Genomic DNA, 22,151 nt, shown 5'->3' on the forward strand with positions numbered 1-22,151 from the left:
TCGGGACGTTTGTTTGAGGATGATGGTGATCTCTCCATTGTTGGATATGATCAAGGAAGCTCAGGTGGAGGGTTTGAAGAAAGATAACTGGAAGATAGAACGGATTCGGGGTCAGCTTCCCTTGTTTGTTCGTGTCACAACTAGCAAATTAGGGTTGAGAATTGTGATTCTTGTACGAAACAATTTCCTCCATGTAACCTCGTAGCATCCATTTAGTGAAATTCAAACTACAATGCTATTTAAGTTCCTACGTGCATACATTATGAACCAAGTTGAAATAGCCTCATGCAAGTCCAAAACTCGATCCAATAGCTAAGTCCAATCAATTTTGGGCCTTAGCCCAAGGTTTCTCGGCCCAACACCGTTTTTGAACCAAAAATTTTCCTTTGGGCCGAAAACTTCTATTGGGCTTTCCATTGGGCTGATAACCCTTCATTGGGCCTTATTGGGCCGAAAACTCTTTTCCGTGAACCTTAATGGGTCGAACGCCTTTTCTTTAGGCCTTATTGGGCCGAAAACTCCTATTGGGCCGAAGACTCTTTTTGGGCCAAGCCAAAAATCGAAAACCATTTCTTTTGGGCTGAGAACCCTAGGGATTGGTTAAGGACTAACAAAAGAAAGAGAAACGGATTAAGAGAGTGTGCCACCTCACTTTTACACAACATACATCAATGCTTTGGACTTGCATGTACCCATGCAAGCTTCACATCAATTAAGAAACAAGTCAACTCTCTTCCCTATCTCCCTCTTATCCTCGGCTGTAACCATCACACCCCTCACCACACCCAAAGATCACTTCTATTTAAGCATTCTCTCAAGTTCTCTCTCATTTTCCTCTCAAAATGCTCTGTGTGTGGGTGTGCCATTTGCAAGGATTCTTCTCCAAAAACTCTTGAACTTGGTAAGAATTTCATGTAACCTTTGTAAATCTAAACATTTTTATGATAACAACTTCTTGTTTACACATTTTTGTTATGTGTTAAGCTCTTAGAAACACCAACATTTCAAGAATCTATCCAAGACAAGGCTAGACTCGAAAATTTCCTTCTTCTTCTTCTACCTCTCGAAAATCAACCAAGGTGAGCTTCATATGTAACATCCCATTTGTTAAATAAATAAATAGATAATTTGATGAATGAATAGTAGCCCTAAAATGATAAGTTATGAGCATAACATCATTCCTATGGTGTACATGCAACCCTAATTGCTTTGATCTAGGTTTTTCTAAATTGAACATACAACATTGAATACCAAAGCAATAAACCCTAGATCTAACATACTATTATCAAAATTGACATAAGATTAGGATTAGAAACATTACCTTGATTGTTATGTAGCAATAACAATCACAATCCACAAAGTCCTTGACTCTTGAAAGCTTAGTGCCTCAAATGTTGCACCTCTAATGGAGTCACAAACACCACTAGCAACAAGGAAGAACAAGAGAGAGAGGAGAGGCTCAAAATCGGCTATGGAATCCTTCTAGGGTTTCTAGTCGTCAATTTTGGCATGCCCAAGGGTTCCTTATATAGATGAGCAGTCAGGGTTTCAGTCAAAACCCTAATCCAGTTGCTTAGTGCTTAAGCAGCCCAAAGGATCCTTCCAGAAGGCCCCTTGGACGATTTCTATATGGCCTCCCATATAGAATTCGTCCATTGCTTCCTTATGGATCCTAAGCCCAACTTTGTAACTATCTTAAATATACAGTATCAGTCCCCTTGATTTAATTAATCTCTTTTAACCACAAAACTAATTCTAAATTAATTCTTAATCAATATTAATTAAACAATATGATTTCTCTTTTAATATATTATTCACATAATATATTAATAAATCACAATTAATCCTCTTTCTCCATAATTCATCCTATCAGTTGCTAAGGTGAAGGCAACCCAAAAGGACCATGCTCATAATCGGGTCAAGTACATACCAAAATAGTTATGGGCTTAGGCACCTAATCCAACAGTCTCCCACTTGGATAAGTCTAATAACTATTTTGCAAGTACGACTTCAGAACCTGATTAGCAATCGTAGCTTTCAAAAGCCGCTGTCGAACTCTGATCTTATCAGCAACGCGTCCTTTAGATAAGGGATCATATATTCCACCATTCTAGATATCGTATGAACTGAGACATGGATTATAATCATTCTCTCTGTTCATGTGTTGTTTCCCATTTTCCGATTTATGACGACTGACAATAGACTACAATTGAACACATCAACTTAGTCCCGTCTTGGCCAAGCGCTTAGGGTTTCATCACTAAATCATCGAGGGGCCCACAGATATCGCTTTTATCCCTCTTAGGTTAAAAGGAACGGATAAACTTCGACTCAAATGCTCGCTTGTACTCACTCATAAAATTACACACAACAATATGTTTTATAACACCAAGTTATTGGTGCGTTTACATATGTCAATGCGCAACCGAATTGTAAACTACAACTCACATGTCTCTATTTCAAGAATATAAGATATTATTGTCTCACTAATCACTCGTGATAAAATCCATGAAGTGATTCAAGTGAGCGTGGGTTTAATCCAATACTCTAATCTTATTACAGGAGTAATCATGAACACTGCAGCAGACGTTTGCTATGTCTAAACGCTTTAGACAATCTACAGTCGGATTTATGACAGTCTAGCTTAAATACCTACTTCCAAAGTATTTATCGACTGTGGATGGTTTGAATAATCTTATTATTTGGGAAGTCAAAACATGCAAAGTGAAACACAAGAAGAATACTAATCCTATATGGCCCCAAACTTTTGAGTATAAATAAAACACCTTTATTTAATCACCATATTGATATTATTCATTGTATAATGTTTCGGATAATCAACTTATTACTTGAATTATAACAACAGTTGCCCCATGCTTCAATCATGCACACTATGTTTACCTATGGTCCTTACTTTGTGAAATAGATCTATTGAACACATTTCCAACGATACTCATTTCACAACTCCTAATCCTTGTCATAAGTGTAAGAATACAAAATTCTTGCCACTATTAGAATATGTTAGATTCTAATACTTTATGCAATTATCCTTTTGTAATGTCATAACTTCAAAGTCCCCAAGACTTTGCCAATGAAATCACAAAGTGCTCTATTGGAGATTGTTACAAGGCAATTCCATAGATATGAAGTCTCATATTCAAAGTGCATTCCTTTGAACATCCTTCTTGCATAAAAGTTTCTAATCTAGGCATAAATTCTTAACGTCCAACTCCCAATATGGAAACATTTCCATATTTTCCATATGACAACTCATTCTTAATAGAATCTTATCTATAATAATAATGTCAATATGGTCCATCCATTACTATACTTCCAACTGCCCACAAGCGACCAATCCTTGGCAATCCTCAGATCGTCCTTGATAGTTGTTTAATTTAAAATTAGTCATATCTGGTTCTGGTCCTTTTTCCCTCTTAATGATCTAGGCATTTGGAAAATTCAGAACGGTCGAATATTACAGCATATGCAATCTATCCTATACAAGAAGCGTATGGGACACGATTCATGAAAAACTTGATACTTTACCAGTTTCTTTCTATAATATTGCCATATATAGAATTCTTTTAAGTTGAACCTTTTCAACATAACATGCATATATGTACTTTGACTAAATTTGATTAAAATTTCTCGATCCAAGCCTTTAGATTTGAAATGAAGTATAATATTCTCTCCCTTAATTATAGCAAAACAACTTTTCACTTTGCAACTTTGCAAAGTGAAGCTTTTGTTTTCTATAATTAATATTGCTAACTTGTAACACTTAAAATAATAATCATGCTCCCACTAACATGATAATTATATCCATACCAGCATAACATTTATGCTCCCACTAGCTTTGACATGTACTTAGAAAACAACTGGACTTCTAGAAATCAATACTTATTGACTTTCTTACCAAAGTTCATATTTCTGATATGAGATGCTTTGATAAATCCTTATCTAAGCCTCTCTAATTCATACACATTTCCTTAGATAGCTCATATGTGTGTCTAAACAATTCTAGAACTTATAGCAATAATTCTCGAATGTTCAAACTAATTGCCAAATCTCATAATTCGAACTATGAAGAGGGATGTCATAGTCATAATCGAATTTGAGAATGCAAATATCACAATTGCTATCTTCTTAAAATATCTCTTAGTGAAAGCGTTTCCTCACAATCATTTTCATGAAATGGATAGAAACCTTATAACACTTATATTTTATGGTGTATGTGTTCCTATCCATGTGAATTTGTCATAACCATAATCATAAGATAATGTTCGTGACAAATCCAAGCTCTTATGGACAAAACTTGTGCATTCTTAATTTCTTGCCTCATGGCAGCACGAGTGCCCACCATTGCTTCCAATTTGTCAAGCAGCTCACCCCTACATATCAATGTACTTTCCATTGATCAAGGTGCTTTGCCTTTATGCAGTCAGATGAGAACTCATAGAAATCACATGCATAGTTGACTTAAAACTGGAATGGCACACAAACAAAATTGTGTCAACTAGTGATTAACAATATGTTAACTCTTGATTAGTTCTTGAAACATTTCAAGATCTTTAAGACTTTCACTGACCTCTTGACATATAATATTCTTTTTTCAAGAAACATTTCTTGTCAAACAAATATTCAAGAGTTAGTGCGGTTTCTTATCAAGATAAACACCTCACACAATTGGTCCTAGTTGGCCTTTGTCTTATCCAAGACATCACAACTTACCAATTTCAAATGTACAAGAGTAAGAAACTTTTCTACTCCACATTTGATGAGTGTTCTTCAACCTTTTCTTAAGATTATGTCACTCAAGTCACAATCTTGGAGTATTACTCTAAGACTTGATTTTGGAATGAAGTATGATTTGCTTTTTGATTAAACCATTTCAACAATTTATGATTCCTCTTCTTAGCCATACTAGTGCATTAAGGTGTTCTTAGAGGATCAATTGTGATACAGTTTCAAAATCACTAAATTAATCATAAAACACGATACTTAAGTACTCTCCCATCTTTACAGATTGGAGAAACTTTTATCTTTCTGCCTAATTGATTCTTCTTATTCGTTCTGCTATTCATTGAAACTTTTCCAATGATTCAGAATTATACTTAATCTTTTAAGCATAACCACATTTACTAAACTTTTAGCAAATCATTACGAATACTCTTATCGTTCTTTGTGGTGGATCTGACCAGTGCACAACATTGTGTACTAGATCCTTTAGTTCTTCACTTGACTCTCATGCTTGTGAGAACAAGATATTAGTCTTAATTTTCCAAAGTACCAAGATTTCCATACATCACATGACTCAAATCATATGATTTCAAGCTTCTGTCCAATTGAAACTTGGGCGATGGAAATCTTTCCCTACTTAGAAAATTACGAAACTACCACAAATAACATAACTAAGAATCACATCCACTATTATTTCTTATAATAGAAACATAAAAACATCAATTTTCACAAATAACATTGCAAGGAGATATAAATAAGACAAAATCAAATTTTGTTTTATTTATAAAAGGTGTAGAAAAACTTGTCCTTACAATGCAAATTCAAATGAAAACTATGCTATTACACATTCCTAAGCAATTTATCCTAACTCTAAAGTAGTAGCTCAAAAATCCGATCTTCGAACCATGCGATCGAAATCCATTTCTTCGTGATCAGACTGAGCTCACTTCTTCCTTTGAGTTTTCTTTCCTTTCTTTGATCATACAAAACATCAAAATGCAATCTTATCACATCATGTATTAAGAATCTACAAAAAGAAACTTACTAGAGTTAGATAGTGGATTTTACCTGAAGTAGAGTCATACATCTTGACTCTCCCATCCTCGCGATCCTTCAGGTAGATTTGGAAGCTTCGTAACCAATGCCCCTTCTCTTGGCAATAGAAACAAATGGACTCCTTTGGAATGGTATACGAGACAATCTCAGACTTAGCCTTTCTCTTGCGCAGAGAAAACTTTTCTAGACTTCCAATGTTGCCTAATGAATGTCCATGGAAGTATGGGAGGTTGATCTACCAGACAAATTTGCTTTACCAGTGTGCCAAATCATTGCTGATTCAGCAGCAATAAGCAAATAAGTGAGATCAATGAGGGTCACGTCGTGGTCCATCATATAGTACTGTCTAACGAACTCACTATATGATTCAGGAAGTGATTGAAGAACCAAGTCAACAACCAACTTCCTAGAGACAACGAAACCCAACATTCCCAACTTGTCAATATGCAACTTCATCCCTAAGAAGTGAGCACATATCGACTTTCCATCTTCGTGTTTGCATGCCAATAGGGCTTGAGTGACATTGAACTTTTCAAGTCTTCGAACACGTGGGTCGGGGAGAGCTATTGGAGGAGGTGGAGGAAGTGAAACAAGATTTCCATTTCCACAATCCAATCGTGGAACATCATCTTCATGTCGAAAACTTTTTCCAAGGGATTTGGGAACACCATACATGTTAGATTTTGACATCTACAAAATAGGAGAAAAATTCAAGTTAGTTGATAAGAATCCTTGATATAGCACCCAAATGAAATATCTGATGGGTTTTGAGCATTCTAACACTCCTAAGTGTACATGCAACCCTAAATACCTTGGATCTATGTTTTCTCTATTATACATGCAATTATGAACTTTCCAAGGTATTACCCTATCTAGCATACAATACTTGATACTTGGGTAATCAAATGGATAGAATACATACCTTTGTTTGATGTAGCTTGTCTCCATGAAGCTTGAGTGCCTAGTGCCCCAAGTGTGACACCTCAAATGGTTCACACAACACCAAATGCACATGGAATGACTTGAGAGAAATGGAACACTCCTTGAAATCGTCTAGCCCTCATATTCACACATTAGTGCACGATTTCTTGAGCCATGAGATTCTTTTATATGGTGGCTATTAGGGTTACACCATGTAACTCATAACTTTACCCATTCCTTATGCTCCATGGATTTTAACCTCCATGGAGTATCCATGGGTCACCCCATGGACTTAGTCCAACATAAGGAATCTTGGATCACAAGCCCACATATATAAGAATGAATGATTTACACAATCAACCCATATATTTAATTAGTCTCCTTTTGATCACTTAATTAATTCCAAATTAATTCTTGATCAATACTAATTAAATAACCTTATTAATATATTAGAACTTATAATATATTAACCAACCTTAAGTGTTATTTCTCTCATTATAGTCTATCCAAATGCATGATGCCATGCAACCCAAATGGACCATGTCGGGTCGGGTCAAGTCTTACCAATTATAGTTATGGAATTAGACATTAATCCAACAGTCTCCCACTTGGATAAGTCTAAAACTATTATTGCGTATGACTTCAGGAACCGATCAGCAATCGTAGCTCTCAAAAGCTTCTGTCGAACTCTGACCTTCTCGATGAACTCTGACATTTGTCAATGACTTGTCCATTAGATAAGGGATCATATATTCCTCCATTCTAGATATCATATGGACTGAGACATGGATTATCAATCATTCTCTCTGTCCATTTGTTGTTTCCCGATTTCCGATTCATGATGACTGACTGATTGAACAAATCAAATCAGTCCTGGCTTGGCCAAGCACTCACATGTATCATCTTTAAATCATCGAGGGGCCCACAGATATCGATTTTATCCCGAAGGTAAAAGGAATGGATAAACTTCGACTCATATGGCTTGTTCTACTACTTGTTGAATCATACACAAAGGCACGTTTTATAACATCGAGTTACCGAATGCGTTTTCGTGCAATCAATGTACAACCAACTCATAGTAACAAATCATATCTCTAGGTTTGAAGAATATAAGATATTATCGTCTCATGATCACTCGTGATAAAATCCATGAAGTGATTCAAATGAGCGCGGGTTGAATCCAATACTCAGAACTTATGAGCACTCATGAGTGTTGTAGCACCACTTTGTCCACCAACTTGGACCTCTACAAACCAACCCATGACAGTCTTGATTCATATCTACTTCCAACATATGACCGACTGTGGATGGTTTGAATAACTTAATCATTCAGGAAGAGCGACTTAGTTATTCTGGAAGTCAAAACATGCAAAGTGAAACACAAGAATAAATGAATCAAATATGGTATCAAACCCTATGAATATAAATAAACACTTTTATTTATCACCATACTGATTACTCATTATTCATTGTTTCGGTTTTATCAACTTTATACTTGAATTAAAAACATTAGTTGTCCCATGCTCCAAGCATGTACACTATGTTTTTCTTAAACAATAGCTTTTCCATACACCAAGTATGCACTCTATGTTTGTCTATGATCCTTACTTTGTGAAATAAACCAATTGAACTTAATTTCAATGATTCTAATTTCACACTCCCAAATCCTTATTGAAAAATGTGAGAATTTCAAATTCATATCATTTATCGAAATCTGTTTAGATTTTAAACTTATATGCACTGACCCTCCTGTAATGAATATGTACAAAGTCACAAAGACTTGTCAACAGTCATTATAAGGTATTCCAATGGAGATCAACTCCATGGAAACTAAGTCTCATATTCAAAGTACATTGCTTTGGACATGCTTCTTGCATTAAGTTTTCTAATCTTACACAGATAACTTCCACCTATGGAGACAACTCCATATTCTCATTTTGACTATCACTTCTGAATAAGAGATGCCTCTTTTCAGAATATGTCAATATGGTCCTTCCAAAATTAGCACTATACTTCCAACTGTCCCTGAGCAACCAATCTTTGGTAAACCTCAGATTGTCCTCGACAATTGCTTAATCATTTTAGTCATATCCAATTCTAGACCTTTTCCCTTCTTAATGCCTCTGGGCATTTGGAAAAATTTAGAAATGACAAATATTATGGCACATGCAATCGATCCTGTACCCAAAGCAAATGGTACACGATTCATGATGTCTCACATAAAGACATGATTCTAGACCAGTCTTTTGCTACCATATTTTTATTTGCCATGTTTTCAAAATTTGACTATGAAGAGGGATGCTGTAATCATAATCGAATTTTGAGAACGCAATATATAGAATTTCCTTAAGTTGAACCAATCCAACATGAAATTCATATATATATATATATATATATATATATATATATTCTTGACTAAAGATGATTAAGGTCTCAATCTAAGCCTTTAGAACTGAAATGAAGTATATCCTCTCCCTTAATTATAGCAAAACAACTTTTTCAATCCCTGCAGCCTCACGAATTGAAACTTTTGTTTTCTATAATTAACATTGCTAACTTGCAACACTAACAATAATTATCATGCTCCCACTAACATGATGATTATTAGCATAACACTTATGCTCCCACTAGCTTTGACATGTACTCAGAAATCAGCTGGACTTCTAGAAATCAATACTTTATTGACTTCCTTACCAAAGTTCAGATTTCTGATACGAGATGCTTTGATAAAACTTTATCAAAATCATACACCTTTCCTTAGATAGCATGCATGTGTGTCTAAACAATTTCAGAACTATGAAAAGGGATGTCGTAATCATAGTCTCAATTGTTTAGACCTTTTGCCATCTGCTTCAAATCTACTTGGTGGAAGTGTTTCCTCACCATCATTTTCATGAATCGGAGAGAAACCTTATGACCCTTAGATTTTATGGTGTATGTGTTCTTATCCATGTGAATTGTCAAAACCATAGTCACAAGACAAGGATAATGACAAATCCAAACTCATATGGACTGAACTTATGCAATCTTAACTTCTTGCCACCTGGCAGTACAGGGTCTGCCATTGCTTCCAAGTTGTTATGCAACCAATTGAGAACTTTCAGAACTCCTATGCAAAGCCAACTTTAACTGGAATGGGCACAGAATATGTCAACACGATAGGTTATAAACCTCAAGTCGTGTGCTAGTGAAGAACCTCAGGTTTTATTCTTAATTAGTTCTTGAAATTCTTTTTAGGATCTTTAAGACTCCCACTATCCTCTTGACATATAAGACTATCTTGCCAAATATTCAAGAGATAGTGCGGATTCTTTATCAAGACAAACACTTCACACAATTGGCCTTAGTTGGTCTTTGTTTTATCCAAAACATCACAACTTACCAATTTCAAATGTACAAGAGTAGGACATTTTTACTCTTACATTTGACAAGTGTTTTAAACCTTTCTTTAAGATATGTCACTCAAGTTACAATCTTGGAGTATGACTCTAAGAATTGTTTTCAGATTTGAGAAACTTTTATCTTTCTGCCTAATTTGATTCTTCCCATTCGTTCTGCCATACATTGAGACTTTTCTAATGTTTCAGAATTATACTTAAACTTGTAAGTATAACCATATTTACTAAACTTTAGTAAATCAAATAGTCTTAACGAGCTTTGTGGTGGACATGACCAGTGCACAAGAATGTGTACTCGATCCCTTTAGTCCTTCACTTGACTCACACATCCATGTGAACAAGTAATTAGTCTTGATTTTCCAATGCTTGAAAGTTCTCATTCATCATACTATTCAACTTGCATGATTCCAAGTTTCGATCCAATTGAAACTTGGGCGATGAGGAACTTTCCTGATTTGGTAAATTTAGACACTACCAAAAATAAAATAATCAAATCCATTTTCCAATATTGCTGTCAGTGGAATCATATAAGCAACAATTTTCCACAAATGCCATTGTAAGGATACTTCAAATAAATAAAATTAAACAATTTTCTTTTATTTTAAAACTTTGCGGAAAAACTTATCCTTACAATCCACATGGAGAATTGTTGTTATCTATTCCTTGCTCAAAATTCTGATGCGATCGAAATCCACCTTCGCGATCAGAATCAACATATACTTCCTTTAAGATTTCTCTCTATTCTTTGATTCTTAAAACATCAACATATGACCCAGTCACATCATGTAATGAGGATCTCAGAATAGAACTTAACAGAGTTAGATAATGGGCTCTACCTGATGTAGAGTCAAACTTATTGACTTTAACATCCTTAGGTAAATTTGGCAGCTTTGCAATCAACGCCCCTTCCTTTGGCAAAATAAACATATGGACCCTTTGGTAATGGGACTATCTCAGACTTAGCCTTTCTCTTTACCATTTGGTCAACCGGGTTGACTATGGCCAATCCCTTTCCATTAGGAAGAGAATGCTTTTTCTGGATTTCCAGTGTCACCATTGTCACTGTCCATAAAGTTTTTGGGAAGTTGATCTTCTAATCAAATTTGCTTTACTATCGTTCCAAATCATTGCTGATTCAGCAGCACCAAGCAAATAGATATGATCATTAAGGTTCATGTCATAGTCTGTTTCATAGTAGTCCCAAAGGAACTCACTATGTGACTTAGAAAGTGATTGAACATCCAACTTTCTCAAGACTTTGACACCCAACTCTCCCGGCTTGTCAATATGTGATTTCATCTCTAAGATGTGATCACACATAGACCTTGCTTGCCATTAGGGCTTGAGTGACCTTGAACTTGTGGGTTAGGGAGAATAATTGGAGGAGGTGGAGGAAGTAAAGTTCCAAGAGATTTGGGAAGATCATAGATGTCTGAACTAGACATCTTTTGGGAGATATTCAAGATAGTTGATCTAAATTCCTTAATATAACACCCAATATGAAATATTAAGGCTAGGATCCAACAACCTATTTATAACTGGAAGAGGGATGCCGTAATCCGAGTTATAAAATAGTTGAAGGTAGGTAAATGACGATTTACCAATTTCCACCATGAAAAACGAAATAATGTAATTAGGTTTTTAATTGGATTTGAAACTCCTAGATCTTTTGAGATTCATTGAACTTTTCAATGGCATGTTTCAATCTCGAGTGTGCCCTTCAGGTTTTGTGACTGGGATGCCGAGGATCACAAAACAAGGTGTGAAGTAACCATGCAAATATACTTGGTACCCTTAATATTTACCCCTCAATCGATGTGCCGGTTAACCACACAAGCTCCACCGATACTATGATAAATATTAAGTTACCCTTTGCCTACTTTGTTAAATCCAGGTTAGTGTGCCGGTTAACCACACACGCTCCACTAATGGTTTAAACAAAGTGCAAAGTGTAATTTCATGGATTAGCACCTTATTCACATTTTCCTAAGTAACTAAGATTGGGAATTTATAAGTGTTTAGTTACTTAGTATTTATCATTAATACTTTTAATGAAGGGAGAATTATAGTCCTTGTCCTACCCGTTCGGCTAACGACCCTCCACCAGTCAAGGAAGCGGTGGGTGAGAGTGGACACCCATTAAACTGCCATTTTATAGGCAGTAACCTTATACCCCCCTTATAGACCGGCTTCGTGAATGAGGCCTACTAACGGTAAGACTGACTTGATCTTATACATATATTTATTATTAACTTATAATACTATAAAGTATAAGGGTTGAATTTTAACTTTTAAAATTCTAAGGGCTAACTTGGAATTAAAGTATTTATGGGGAAAACTTTACAAATTCCAAAACTTGAGGGCAAGTTTTGAAAATATTCAAAACTAATTAATCCCATAACTTATGTGTTTAAAGTAGTTTTAATTAAAAAAAAAAACTCTTCAAGTTCCATAACTTGAGGACAAGTTATGCAAGACTTTAAACTAATAAAAGAATGTAACTTTTCTTTATTTTTGTAACTTATGGAACTAATTAAAGTTACACATTTTATCATTTAATGAAGTGACTCTTGAACCTCCATAACTTGAGGACAAGTTATGGAGTCATAAAACCATTTAATAAGGACAAGACTCTTAATTTTTGTAACCATTGCCAACTTTTTATGAGTTTTATGAAACTTAAATGTGACTTTTCATATAACTTGAGGACAAGTTACAAAAACACACTTTAGAATCAACTCTTAGATTAAAATGGATTGAAAACACATAATCAATTAACTTTTCTATTAATCTAATAAACTCATATGAACAAAGATAATTCACATCAATTTTTTTTTCAAGTAATTAGCATAACTTTTAAACAAATACAACACATGAATCTATTGACAATTATCTTTGAAATTGGATTAGCATGAACATTACCACATCAAAAACAAGTTTATAAGTCCAAAAACATCTAAAGGTAATGTTCCTAGTCCATTTCTAGCCAAAACAGTCGAATATATGCTGTCAGGGGTTCCAAAATTCGATTTTTCAGCTAATTTTGCAAGTATCACAAGAAAACAAGCCTTGGCTCTGACACCACTGATGGGTTTTGAGCATTCTAACACTCCTAAGTGTACATGCAACCCTAAATACCTTGGATCTATGTTTTCTCTATTATACATGCAATTATGAACTTTCCAAGGTATTACCCTATCTAGCATACAATACTTGATACTTGGGTAATCAAATGGATAAAATACATACCTTTGTTTGATGTAGCTTGTATCCATGAAGCTTGAGTGCCTAGTGGCCCAAGTGTGACACCTCAAATGGTTCACACAACACCAAATGCACTTGGAATGACTTGAGAGAAATGGAACACTCCTTGAAATCGTCTAGCCCTCATATTCACACATTAGTGCACGATTTCTTGAGCCATGGGATTCTTTTATATGGTGGCTATTAGGGTTACACCATGTAACTCATAACTTTACCCATTCCTTATGCTCCATGGATTTTAACCTCCATGGAGTATCCATGGGTCACCCCATGGACTTAGTCCAACATAAGGAATCTTGGATCACAAGCCCACATATATAAGAATGAATGATTTACACAATCAACCCATATATTTAATTAGTCTCCTTTTGATCACTTAATTAATTCCAAATTAATTCTTGATCAATACTAATTAAATAACCTTATTAATATATTAGAACTTATAATATATTACCCAACCTTAAGTGTTATTTCTCTCATTATAGTCTATCCAAATGCATGATGCCATGCAACCCAAATGGACCATGCCGGGTCGGGTCAAGTCTTACCAATTATAGTTATGGAATTAGACATTAATCCAACAATATCAAGGCTAGGATCCAACACAATATTCTACAACTCAGAAGAGGGATGCCGTAATCCAGCTGCAGAATATTTGAACATAGGTAAATGATGATTTACCAATTTCCACCATGAAAAACGAAAATGAAAATTATGTTTTAAATGAATTGAAACTCCTAGATTTTTTGTGATTCATTGAACTTTTCAATGGCATGTTTAATCTCGATTATGCCCTTCAAGTTTGTGACTGGGATGTCGAGGATCACAAACAAGGTGTCGATAACCATGCAAATTAGCGTGGTACTCTCGAAGATGTCTATCACCTAATCAATGTGTCGGTTAACCACACACGCTCCATTGATCTATGATAATCTATGAACTACCCATTGCCATCCTTCATTGGTCCCATATTAATGTGTCGGTTAACCACACACGCTCCACTAACGACCAACAAGGTCCAATGTGCAATTTCATGGATTAGCACCAACTCCACATTTTTCCTAAAGTAACTAAGATTTGGGAATTTATAAAAGTGTTTAGTTACTTTGTATTTCATTATACTTATAATGGAAGGTTGTGTCCTATCCTACCCGTTCGGCTAACGACCCTCCACTAGTCAAGAGTGCGGTGAGTAAGAGTGGATACCCATTCAATCACCATTTTATAGGTAATTTCCTTAAATACCCCTTATAGACTAGCTTCGTGAATGAGGCCTACTAACGGTAAGACTGACATTTACTTATACATATATAATATTAAACTTTTAATTCTATATAGTATAAGGGTGTATTTTATACATTTAAAATACTAGGTGGTTTAATTTATTAACAAATTATACGTTTAATTTGATTAAACTTAAACCATATACTTATGGATTTATCAATTATCTCTTTTAATTAAACATTGAATTAACTTAATAAAACCATAAGGGTGTAATTTGAACTTTGCAAAATACTAGCGTTTTAGAATTCAATTCTTCAAAATTAATTCCTTTTAATTAAATTTTAAATTCCAAAACTTGAGGACAAATTTTGAAACCTTTCAAAATATTAGGGTTTAACTATTTAAATTTCAAAAACTAAAACTTTTAAGTTCAAATTTAAGCTATAAAACCTAAGGGGTGTAAATTGAAACTTTTCAAACTTACTAGGTCAAATATTTGAATCACAATAATCCTATATTATCCATATTTAACCAAATCCAATAATTTTGATAAGGATAATCATTCCAAACATAAAAAAATCGATTTAGGCAATAAAAACGAGTTTTGGTAATTATCTTTAACAAAATCTGCTCAAAAAATCGAAAATCCCGGCAACAGCACCCTGGACTCGCCGAGTCCACTGATGGACTCGCCGAGTTCATGCAACTCGCCGAGTCCACTAATGGACTCGCCGAGTCGGCTTCGCAGACAGCAAAAATTTGACTTTTTGATCCTTTGGCAGTTCACTTTTGCATCTATTCAACTAGAAAAACGACCTAGGCTCTGATACCACTGATGGGTTATGAGCATAACATCATTCCTATGGTGTACATGCAACCAAGGTTGTAGAACTCGTTACTCGGTACCTGTTTGGCCGACTACCGAGTAGCGAGTAATCGGGAGTACTCGGGGAGTACACAGATTTGGTAATTCATGTAGAAATATTTTTAGGGAAATTATATATGTCACAATCATAAGTTAAAATCATAAATTGATTGAAAATATAACAAAATTAGATACATGTGAATACACAAAAACTAAAAGAACACATAATGGCTTATTTTGTGAATAATTACTGAAAATTTAAGATATATATGTAGTAATAATCACATGTGTGTGTGTTAAATAATAACTCATTAAATATATTATACATATTAATCACCGAGTTGACCGAGTTTTACAACACTGCTCAGTCAGCAAGAGGACGATCTGGGAGTACTCGGGATTTTGTAAGTCGCCTCGGTAAGGGGCCGAGTAGTGAGTACTCGGAGGAGTAATCAGCCAACTCGGCGAGTTTTACAACACTGCATGCAACCCTAATTGCTTTGATCTAGGTTTTTCTAAATTGAACATACAACATTGAATACCAAAGCAATAAACCCTAGATCTAAGATACTATTATCGAAATTGACATAAGATTAGGATTAGACACATTACCTTGATTGTTATGTAGCAATAACAATCACAATCCACAAAGTCCTTTACTCTTGAAAGCTTAGTGCCTCAAATGTTGCACCTCTAATGGAGTCACAAACACCACTAGAAACAAGGAAGAACAAGAGAGAGAGAGAGAGAGAGAGGAGAGGCTCAAAATCAGATATGGAATCCTTCTAGCGTTTCTAGTCGTCGATTTTGGCATGCCCAAGGGTTCCTTATATAGCTGAGCAATCAGGGTTTCAGTCAAAACCCTAATCCAGTTGCTTAGTCCTTAAGCAGCCCAAAGGATCCTTCCAGAAGTCCCCTTGGACAATTTCTATATAGACTCCCATATAGAATTCGTCCATTGTTTCCTTATGGATCCTAAGCCCAACTTTGTAACTATCTTAAATATACAGTATCAGTCCTCTTGATTTAATTAATCTATTTTGACCACAAAACTAATTCTAAATTAATTCTTGATCAATATTAATTAAACAATATGATTTCTCTTTTAATATATTATTTACATAATATATTAATAAATCACAATTAATCCTCTTTCTCCATAATTCATCCTATCAGTTGCTAAGGTGAAGGCAACCCAAAAGGACCATGCTCATAATCGGGTCAAGTACATACCAAAATAGTTATGGGCTTAGACACCTAATCCAACATAAAATCCATAATATTAAGTGGGGTGTTGTTTTTGGGAGCCAAATGTTATAATTGGATTATTCGGGGGTCAAAGTGTAATTTTCAGGCCACTTTTTAAATATTTCTAGAGGCGGGGTCTGGTTGGTAATTGTTGGGACTTAAATTGAAAGGGGTTTTAAATGCTGAGGGTAAAGGGTAACTTATGGCGCTTGTATTGTAATGAATTATTAAAGATAAGGGTTTTTTGGTAAATATTGTACTTAAGTTGGAAAAGTTTTAAGGAGGAGGGACCAAACTTGGAAAATTGGCACAAGTTAGAAATGAGATACGGGACTAACCCGTATCCCTTCCCCACGTCCTTTTTTTTAAACAACCCTAACCCTAACATTGTGATATGGCCTCCATGCGTGAAGTCCAACCGCCACCCTTGTGCCCTCGCACTCCACCCATCGTCACCTCCTCGTACCTTGGTCGTCGAACACCACCGATGTCGCTCATGTCGCCGGCAAAGTCAAGGTGAAGCGGTAACTATCGTGCGCAACTGAGAAGACCGCCGAAAACCGAGGATTGGGCGGCATTCGTCCTTGCGTGGCGTCGTGAACAACCAGAAACACTCGATAAGATTGGCTTCTTCTCTTCTCTGTCGTCTCTCTCGATGTTTGACGTCGTGTATGTTATTGTTGCCGTCGGTGGCTTTTGGTCTGCTGTGGTCGTCATTTTCGGCGACACCAACCATATAGAAGGTGGTTTTTGTGTTGTTTGCGCTATATAGGGCCGGAAACCCACTGCCACGACCTCATGGTGGTGGCTGCCACCGTTCTTCCACCCTTTGCCGCCACCAGCCACCGTAGGAGGTGGCTGTGTGTGTATGTGTGTGTGTTTTGTGTGAAGTAGTATGTGTGATTTTTGGGCAGGAACCACCACCACCATTGGAAATGGTGGTTGTCGCCGCCTGCCGCCATGACCCGCCGCTGATCACCACCACCCTAGGTGGCACTGGGTGGTGCCCGGCCTAGTGAAACCCTAATGGACCTAAACACTTAACCTTGGACTGGGTTGGTTCGTTATTGGGCTAGAAACCCTAATTAGGGTTTAGAAAACCCTAATTTTGGGTTGTTTGTTTGGACCTTTTGGGACCCGCGTTTGGACCAGTGGACTGAAGTTATGACTCATACCGATATCATTGTATGATGACTTAGTGGGATAATGGACTGAATGGGTTAAGTCCTTAATGGGTTAAGTGAGAACACTTAACCCTAATCGTCATTTTATGTGAAAACCCTAATTTTGTTTGGGCCTTGAGTTGGGCCTTTCTATTGGGCTTTGGTGATTGGGCTATTGATGGGCCATCCAAGAACAATCATGTGGACTAGAATATTTAGATGGGCTTTAGGGTAAGGCCCATATAAGGGTTTGGGCCCAATTTGGAAAATTGAGCCATAGTTAGGCCATTAGTGGAATTTTGTGGACCCATTTGGTATGGGCCTTGGTGGGCCCAATGGCCTTGGGTTATTTATGCGCCAGATTGGTGGACTATATTTAGACCTAATATGTGAAGGTTGGCTCTTAGATCCTAATGAGGTTAATTGTGGGTTTGGCTCAGTGTTAGAGACCGAAGTACAACAGCAGCATTTATAGGATCTGTTCGCCATCCGAGGTGAGTCTTTTCACTATACTTACCCATGTGGTAATTTATGTGTAACCGGAGGGTCTTATTCGTGTTATTGACCGGAGGGTCTTAATTGCATTATTGACCAGAGGGTCTTAGTGTAAAGTCCCAAATCCAAGGAACCAAACCAGTGATCAAACAATGAACAATCAAAATAAATAAGAATGGAATAGAAGAAGGATTTAATCAAGCAATGCACAGGTTTATCGATCAAAACGTCTGGTACACCTTGAGACACACACACGACCGTTTAACTTTGATAAGCTCTCGCACCGACACCTTCTGACACTATTTAAAGGACCAAGACCGAACACAGTTCATGGCCGTGAACACCTACACGGCCGCAAACACTAATGCAACAAGACCAAAACCCTACCAAGACTTATACATAAAGAAACCTAGCCCAAACCATAAAACGTGACCTAACAATCTCCCCCTTGGTTTGGGGCTAGCATTGATTCAGTCTTTCTCGATTATGAGCACTTCTAACCTCCCCATTGAGCCAAGCCATATCTCCTTCTCGATAATCTCTACAATCATCGAAGTATACTCCTTAGCAGCAGCTTCAAAAATATCTTCAGCAACATGGATTTGATGTTGAGCCAGATAGTGTATATCCCATTTTCCAAACTGAAGCAGATCCTTCTTGTTGATTTCAGATCTTGTGACCAGAATACCAGCATAGCTCATCTCAGTAGTGAGAGTGATGAACCTCTGCAGTTGAGTTTCCAATGTTTCACTCACAACATGATTGAACATATTAAACTTCTGCCTCAGCATGTCCTGACGACTCTGTTTCATATCATCATTCCCTTCGTACACCAAATCCAAGGAACCAAACCAGTGATCAAACAATGAACAATCAAAATGAATAAGAATGGAGTAGAAGAAGGATTTAATCAAGCAATGCACACGTTTGTTGATCAAAACGTCTGGTACACCTTGAGACACACACACACACGACCGTTTGACTTCGCTAAGCTCTCGCACTGACACATTCTGACACTATTTAAATGACCAAGACCGAACACAGTTCACGGCCGTGAACAGGTTCACGGACGTGAACACCTACACGGCCGCAAACACTAAAACAACAAGACCAAAACCCTACCAAGACTTATACATAAAGAAACCTAGCCCAAACCATAAAACGTGACCTAACACTTAGTACATTATTGACCGGAGGGTCTTAGTACATTGTAGACCGAAGGGTCTTAGTACATTATTGACTGGAGGGTCTTAGTACATTGTAGACCGAAGGGTCTTAGTACATTATTGACCGAAGGGTCTTATTTGTTATAATGTGATATGCGTTATTGTGCATACTGTCTTTGTGACTTATGTTGTTATAGTATTCTGTGTATATAATGATCTTATGTGCTTATACTGAGAAATGTTTTATCATGTATTATGTCTTGTGATATATGCTATATTATTATGTGCCTTACTGAGTTGGACCGGAGGGTCCGAACCGAGTTATGAGACCAGAGGGTCTCCATTGAGATACAGGACCGAAGGGTCTAACCCGAGCTATGAGACCGGAGGGTCTTCACTAAGACACATGACCAGAGGGTCCTGACTGAGCCGTGAGACCAGAGGGTCCTCACCGAGACGCATGAGACCGGAGGGTCTATGCCGAGTTATAGCCATGAGAGCCTTATTATTTGTGTACGTGGTATTTTGGGGAACTCACTAAGCTTTATGCTTACCGTGTTGTGTGATATGTGTTTCAGGTACTTCTCAGGATCGCGGGGAGGCGTCGACTTGATTGTACACACCGATTCGAGACTATGTAGATGATTCTGGGATAGTGACATTATTATGTGGATTTGTGTTAACACTTGAAACAATTATGTTTTTGAGAAATATACTATGAGTTTTTATGTGTTTTAAAAATGAAAATTTTGGTTTGAAAATTTACGCTGTTACATCATACCCCACTATTTTTGTGTTTTTCGCACTTTTTGGGGGGAATACAAGTCAAATCTTGTTTAACCATTGGATAATTGCATGTACCATCGTGTTTATATGTTTAACCTTTGGGTAATAAAGTTTTTATCACGTTTTAGCTACATAAAACTATGGTCTACATGTTTGACTACATATTGCTACACAAAATTTCAAGGTTATTATATGTATTCTGGTAAAATTCGTGACTTGCTAGAGTCACAACAAAAATAAAATGTTTGTGTTACAAAACTTGATTATTTTACTAAAAATCATTTTTACTACTAAAATAGTTGTTATATGTTGTCACCATTTTAATGGTTTAAAAACTTAGAGGATTATGCTATTTTCACAACATATATTACAAGTAGACAAGTCCATTAGTGATTATTTATAAAAAGGTTTTATAAACAATTTAACCAAAACGGTATACAAAACAGAACTTTGCGACAGAAAACTTTGCGTGTCATAATCTGTCTATCATAAAGCTGATAAAGCATGAGCAATAAGTTGTATGTCGTAAAGCTGTAAAACGCATGTCATAAAACTGCAGTCATAACTTTACACTAGTAATGTCATTCACACCATTCAATAAAGGGGAGTCAAAGTTCGCATAAATCTGTTAAGGCTCTTGTGAGAATCTCCTTCACCGTACCTACCTAGCGTACACCGTAAGTCCTGTAGTTATAACCAGAGTCTCCTGGAGGGAGAGCGAGGTAATTATGTATATATCTATAGGGGGTTGACACCCCCACACCTGAGCTGTTCGCTACAGCTAGACGGGCCAATCTAGGGTGACAAATATCTTACCTAAACTGAAGCCTGAAGAACGTCATGATAGGCATATCAGTCACATCAAGCATGGTTGTAACGACTCACATAGGGATTAACAATACGATTTTGGTTTACAGGAAGCTTACACTTCACCGGTTTTATTAAACTATAAAAATACATACTATTTTCAAGTATACGTGTTGAGAGAAAAACTTAGAGACACACTTGAACAAACGTTAGTACAAGTAGATTGCGGAATAGTTAATCTCGAAGGATCTAAAAGCTCAACAATAATATTAATAAGTTAGAGTTAACTAGTTAGAGAGTTAGTTGCGGAAATGTAAAGAAATGGAAATGACAACAATTGTTATATCAAGTATACACATAAGTTGATTCATAACAAGGAATGCATTCAAACCGAGTTAATAAGGAAGATCAAACTTAGTGATTAAGTCACAAAAGACTTGCTCTGAGGAGATGTTATAATCAGTTGTATTCTAGTAACGTTTGAGAGTAAGAAGGGATGAGTAATAAGATAGAAAAATAGAAAAGATAACTTCTGAGAAATGTATTCAGAATAGATGCGTGAGTTATCAGTATCGAATACAAGAGAATGAGCTCTTATTTATAGAGACTCATGAAGTACACTAGATTACATCTCTATGCGTAGTCATGCAAGGCATACTGGACAATAGAGTGTATTACAATAAAGACAAGTAAAGTAATCTTGCTAAGTGACTGCGGTAGGAAGAGACTCTGATTGCGGTTGCTGATGAAGAAGTTGACTGCGGGTGCTGGATGGCTGTGGTAGCTGAATTGGTTGCGGTAGCTGAAGTTCAAGAGGGTCACTTTTTATGATTCAACAATTTCCCCCTAAGTGACCTCTTTAACTTCGGTTCAGCTATCAAGTTTGAGGAACTTGATCAGGATCCACCAAAACTTCCTGATGTTTTCTAGCCAGGTGATTCTTCTTAAGATCTCGAACTTGACTTCTGCGGTAGTGTGCTTCGATCTATCAACTGCGGTTCGGCAGATGTCAAGTTGC

Source organism: Lactuca virosa, chromosome 1 (assembly GCF_052849685.1).
Source record: "Lactuca virosa cultivar CGN04683 chromosome 1, Lactuca_virosa_CGN04683_v6, whole genome shotgun sequence".
Lineage (NCBI taxonomy): Eukaryota > Viridiplantae > Streptophyta > Magnoliopsida > Asterales > Asteraceae > Lactuca > Lactuca virosa.